Source organism: Macrotis lagotis, chromosome X (assembly GCF_037893015.1).
Source record: "Macrotis lagotis isolate mMagLag1 chromosome X, bilby.v1.9.chrom.fasta, whole genome shotgun sequence".
Taxonomy (NCBI): Eukaryota; Metazoa; Chordata; class Mammalia; order Peramelemorphia; family Peramelidae; genus Macrotis; species Macrotis lagotis.
The window spans coordinates 424,344,797-424,351,286 of NC_133666.1; the positions used below are offsets into that span (position 1 = coordinate 424,344,797).

The 6,490-nt window shown below is 35.2% G+C and overlaps 1 long non-coding RNA gene across 2 annotated transcripts in view; it reads left to right on the top strand.

The window, feature by feature from the left end:
- Positions 1-4,176, top strand: part of LOC141499733 (uncharacterized) — a 44,292-nt gene extending 40,116 nt beyond the window's left edge. For both annotated transcript variants that reach the window (XR_012471748.1, XR_012471747.1), the window contains exon 4: positions 2,583-4,176. This is a non-coding gene — a long non-coding RNA (uncharacterized LOC141499733). The remainder of the gene's footprint in view (positions 1-2,582) is intronic.
- Positions 4,177-6,490: the final 2,314 nt, after the last annotated feature.

Below are 6,490 nucleotides of genomic sequence, written 5' to 3' on the forward strand. Positions count from 1 at the left end.
CGACGTGGAATAGTATTGACTGGCCACATCATTGTGGCAGTACACACTGTCTGATTGCAGTCATCATCAAAGGGAAACAACACTCCCTAGTGCTGTTCTTTGTTGCTGTTGTTCAGGTGCTTCAGATGTATCCAATTCTTATGATCCCTTTTGGGGGTTTTCTTGGCAGAGATACTGGAATACTTGCCATTTCCTTCTCTTGCTCATTTTTGCAAATGAGGAACTGAGGTCAATATCGTTAAGTGATTTTGCGAGGATTACGCAGCCAGTAAGTGTCTGAGGTCACATTTGAACTCATGGAGATGAGTCTTCCTAATTACAAGTCCAGTGTTCTATCTATATCATCAGTGCCTTACTTAGAAACCTTATTGCTGTTCTCAGCCCTGTAAAAAGCAGGATATCTAGGCATCATCCCTATCCATCAGAGCTTATGTTAAAAAATACATCCTGATTTCAAATTTTTTTTCTGCTATATCTGTTCAAATCTATGTTTTTTTCCATCTAAAATTGTGAAGTCTTTTTTCCCTCTCTCTCTCAGTGACTATTGGCAATAGGAAACATCCTGGTATATTGGAAAGATCACTGGCTCTGGAGTTCAAATCATATCTATACCTATATGACTTTGGGCATTTGCCTTTCTTGGATCTCAACTTCCTCATTTGTAAAATGAGAGTCATAAATTGGATAACCTATAAGGATCTTTCAGCTCTAGATCTAAGATTTTATGAGATTTTTGAAGGAGTCAGTCAACCTTACTCAATATAGTGGCATACTTGAATTTCAGAATATTTTTGATTCTGTCAATAAAGTCATACTTGGAATTTGCCCTAATTTCTTTTCATTTTATTCAATGTGATATTCCCTGACCATCCATTCCCTTCCCCTAACACTGAATTATTGATGACACTCTAATGTGTAAAGTCGAATACGAAAGTTTATAGATTCCACATTGCCACTGTCATGTCTCTGATAGATTCTTTTCCATATTTACCTTTGAAGGAAGTTTGGTAGCTTAGTTGAAAGAGTATTGATGAAGAAAGGCCTGAATTCAAATGTGATCCCGGATACTTCTTAGTTTTGTAACCCTGGGTATGTCACTTAACCAATATTTGTCTGGGTTTCTTCATCTGTAAAAAGGTGAGTTATAGGGGCAGCTAGGTGGTACAGTGGATAGGACACTAGCCCTAGAGTTCAGATCTGATCTCAGACACTTAATAATCACCTAGCTAAGTGACCTTGGGTAAGTCACTTAACCACATTGCTTTGTAAAACCTAAAAAAAAGTGAGTTATGAGAATGCTGACCTCCCAGCATTGTTATGAAAAATTAAATGAGAAAATAATTGTAAAGCATTTTGCAAACTTCCAGCTGTTCTATTAAAATGATTACCATTATTATGCTAGATAGCAAAACTAAACTGCTGAACTTTTATAGGACAACAAGTTTCCTAGGGGTCACAGAGAAACATGCAGAGATTAGATCAGCACTGTAGGATAATTTTGCTCAAAACTGATAATGTGATGTAGCTGAATAATATAAAAGGAATAATTATAGCAGGTTTAACCTCATAAAGAATATCTGTATTAACTTCCTAGTAGTCTGGAGAAATACAAGGCATAGTACAGGATAGAGATAGGGACTAGCCTTGTGATTTCATGCCTTCCACCAATGCAAATGTCTGAGAATTACCTAGAGGAGTGGTTTCAAACTTGAATAGGAATGGAGGCCACTTAACATATATAAGGGTCCCTGATAGTACATATTGATTTAGATAATGTTAATATGTGATTTTCTATTTTTTATTGACTGGACAACAAGTTGGTGTAGTAGATGGATTCCCCAAACCTGGAGTCAGGAAGTCTCATCTTTGTGAGTTCAAATATGGTATCAGAAACATTCTAGCTGGGTGACCCAGGACAAATCACTTCATCCTGGTTTGTCTCAGTTTTCTTATCTATAAAAATGAGTTGGAAAAGGAAGTGGCAAATCATTAGTATCTCTACTAAGAAAAGCTCACATGGGCTCGTGAAGAGTCTGACATTACTGAATAACAAAAACAACAAATGTCTTATTGAATTTTGTTTGGTTAAATATTTCTCAATTGCATTATCTGCCCTTGGGAGAGTTGTGGGCATGCAGCCTGCAGGTGTGTTTGATGCTTCTGGCCTGGAGCCCCAATCAATTTACAGATTAAGTCCAGATCACACAGTTCATATGTGTCAGAAACAGGGTGTAGATGTGTATAAATGATAATGGCTATTTTGTTTTGCATCTTCCCTGAAGATAAAGAGATCCACTTATTTAGGTTATGGCATTTGGGACAAATAAATTAAAGAACTTCTGATGAATCAATTCATTGAGTGGGGGGGAAGGGATGAAGTGACAGAGTACATTATAAAATATCTATGAGACAAGAGGATAGATTAGAAATCCCCGAATTTTTTCTCCCCAAGTCCTAGGTTTCTGTGCTTCTGATCTTAAAATATTCCAAAGTGCTTGTCCTGACCTACTTCTTTTTGCTGTAATATGACATTACTGTTCATTTTCCCTCCCTTTAACTAATGCTTGTTGTTTTCTTTTCAGGAATGAAAGAGAGCTTTGTTTCATTCAGAGAGAGCAAACTAACTTGACTCTTCCAGCTATTCTTGTGTGGAAAAAGCAACACTTATGTAGTCGTCAATGTAAATCAGTGAACCAGTGAATGCTTTATGTCTTGACATTTTCAACACTGGCCAAAGAAGTAAGCATCTGATTCTATCAGGTCAATGGGAAGTTAGAGGAATTTTGCTTCTTCCTGAACTTCTGGATTTATTATGGCTTTGAGAAGATTTGTGAAACAACATGACTAATATGGAGATATGTTTTGCATAACTGCATATGTTTGATCTATATCAAATTGCTTGACTTCTCAGGGAGGGACAGACTATGGAACTCAAAATTTAATTAAAAATGGTTAAAAATTGTTTTTAAGTGTAAATGGGGAAAAGAAAGGAATGTGAAAGGAATAAACCAGAATGATATCACAAATCCACTGATTTCTTATGCAGTTTTGCTTCTTTGTTGATATATGATGAAGTTAAACTGAGTAGAGTTGATATGTCCAGGCCTGATTTCCAGGGATCCCAGTATCCAGAGAGGTTGGGTGTGCTGGAGCCACTTGACCTAGCAGATTGTTAAATTTTTAGTCTTAGCATTTACACCTCAGAAATGGGCAGAAGATATAGATGGACTTAGGAAAGTTAGAGAAACTATTAAGAATACAGATTAAAATCAAAATTGTACTGTGTACATATTTTTTCTCTGAGATCTGGTTATAAAATACTTGCCAGCATATTTCTGGATATTTATATTATGAGATGAGCCTCATATGAATACCATAAAATTTTTGGAAAGGGTCAAAAGATCAAGGTGCCAGAGTAAAACTTCACCTTTTGCACAATTTTGCTAACCTTTCTTTTATGCTCAAGGGAAATATGTGTCTTTCCTTTACTCTTTCCTACTCTATGGAATTGTAAAAGGCATGAACATAGCGGGTATAAGGGGAGTCGGAGAGCTGGGATAGAGAAAAGGAAGAGAAGAGCTAGAATACTAAGATTCAAATCCTGATTTTTGTTGTTAAGTAACTGACTGCCCTTGGCAAATCACATATTCTCTAGCCTGCAGATACCTCATCTGTCAAATATTGGACTCTGACTAGATGATAACTGAACCTCTATGATGATAACTGAACCTCTATAATGTGTCAGTTAATGAGCATTTTTTTAAATAAGTATTTCTTAGTGTCTTCTAACTGCAGGCACTGTGCTTAATAATACAAAGAAATGCAAAGCATTTCCTGCCTTCAAGGAGCTCACAATCTAATGGGAGAGATAATATGAAAACATCTACGTACAAATAAAACTTATGTACAGGATATATAAGAAATAATCAAAACAGGAAAGGTTCTAAAATTTAGAGTGATTAAAAAAGGCTTCCTATAGATTGTCAATTCCATGTTGTAGATTCCTACTCTTCTCTTAGGATACCTTATAATACCATACATAATACATGATCCTATAAAATATGGACCAAGTGAGGGAATGGTTAAATTTATATATTAGACCTGGAAATATGTTTAACATGATTCTACATGTGTAACCTATTGCCTGCTGTCTTAGGGAAGGGGGAGGAAAGAGGAAGGGAGAAAAAAATTTGGAACTCAAATTTAACAAAAATGAATGTTGAAAACTATTTTTACATGTAATTGGAAAAAGTACTATTAAGATAAAAAAGGAAAAAGGAAAAAAATGTATGTGTTAGATTTTACTAAAGTTTAATACTTTTTTGTTCATATTGAAAATATAAATAAATCAAGCATTTTCTTTTGTACCCTTGAGTTCTGTATACTCATTTTGGAGAATACTAGTGTAGACTGTCATGATATTACTATGAGAGAATAGAGGGAAAAGAATTTATAGAATATAGGAGGCTTACCACTTTTAGTTTGTGTGATCTGAGGCAATTAACTCTCTTTCCCTGCTTTTTAGTCTCCTTATCTTCAAAATGAGATTAATAACATTTGTACTGCCCCCTTCCACCCAAGATATTTTTAAGGGAAGTATTTTATAATCTGTCAAGTATTAAAGAAAGGAGTTATATAAATAATAATAAACAATGGTCAAAGAAGAAGGTAAGGGTTGGAATTATCAGTTTCAAACTTGGCGGTGTCAGGCAAAACAGCAACAACAAACACTTATTAACTGCTTACTGGATGTAAATATAAATTTAAAAAGCCCTGCTTTCAAGGAACTTACATTCTAATGAAAGAAGACAATAATACAAAAGGGAACTGAAAAGCTAGGGAGAAGAGGGAAAGAATAAGATGGAAAAGGATGGTGGCTTTTTTACATTTTTACAAAAAATGAATAAATAATTTATCTATTTAAATTATTTTTTCAAATGTTGAGTTCCTAATTCTCTCCCTCTCACACCTACCAAAAAAGCAATTGATGTCACTTGCACATGTGAAATGTAAAACATATTTTCATATTAGCCATATTACAAAAATAAATAAAATAAAGTAAGATGTTATACCTCATCTTACACTCAAGAGTTTATCAGTTGTCTTTCTGTATATCGATAGCATTTTTTCATCATGAGTCCTTTGAAATTATCTTGGATCATTGTAGCCAAGTCTTTCACAGTTGATCATCATTACAACATTGCTGTTATTATATACAATGATCTCCTGGTTCTTCTCACTTCATTTTGCATGAGTTCATATAAGTTTTACCTTGGTTTTTTTTTTCTGAAACAATTCCCCTCATAATTTTGTATAGCACAATAGTACTCCAAAACAATATGCAACAACTTGTTTATCCACTCTCCAGTTGTTTTGGTCAGACCCCTGCTCTCTAGCAGCTTCAAGCTCTAGCTCTCCTTTCTGTCTTGAAAATGAGGGTCCCTTTTCCCTTGTGATCAATCACAAGTGTTCCTCTGAGACCTAGAATTGGTTCTGGGCAAAAAAAATTCCAAACAGAACCAGCTGCACCAAATGCCAGAAATGGGTCCTTTGCAATCTCTTTTTGACCATTTGTCTGACACCCTTACCATCTCTGGAATGAGCACTCCTGAAGCTGCTACTGATGATTCCAAGGGGAGATATTGGCATTGCCCTGGTATACATGTGCTCTGGCCTCTTAAGTTGCCTTAAGCTGGAAAACTGTCTTACCCTGACCTTTTGTAGGCTCTGCTGCCCCCACAATTTGATATTAGGTATTATTTTAAAGTTGTCTGAAGAGGAATGTCAGGAGAGTTCAACTGCAATGTGAACGTATCAGCTCTTCCATTAACTTCCCCCTATTTTGATTTTTCATTTTTAGGGCAACACAGAACTTTTATACTTTCCTCACTAAATTTTATAAAAAAGGGCTATTCTGCTTTTGTGAACTTCACTGACAAAATATTTACTGATGAAGTCCTCTTCTGATGAAGAAGAAATGGATTTAACCATTTTGATTGGGTGTTGTTTTGAAGTCAAGTCCAAATCTTGAAATCATGAGTATGATATTTGAGGGAAAACTTTGAAAAAGTTATTTTAGCATAAGATTCGTTGGGGCATGTCAACCCAGCTGAGAATTCCTGACCTCTATCAAGAAATCATTTCCCCCATCCTAAATTACTCCTATTTCTATGTATCCATTCCTAATTAGTCAATCAATAAGCCTTTACTGTGTATCTTTTATGATTATGTTCTAGCTACAAAGACAAGAGCAAAACAATACTGGCCTTCAAAATGTCAGAAGTTAATTTATATATATATATATATATATATATATCACAAACCATGTGCCAGTCACATTTGTTTTTCCCACATATTATATTATTTGATCCTCACAACAACCCTATGAAGTAGATGCTTCTAGTACCCTCATTTTACAATTAAGGAAATTGAGGCAAATAGAGGTCAACCAGGTCAGTGGTCAAATCTTGTCTGAGGTCAGATTTTCTTG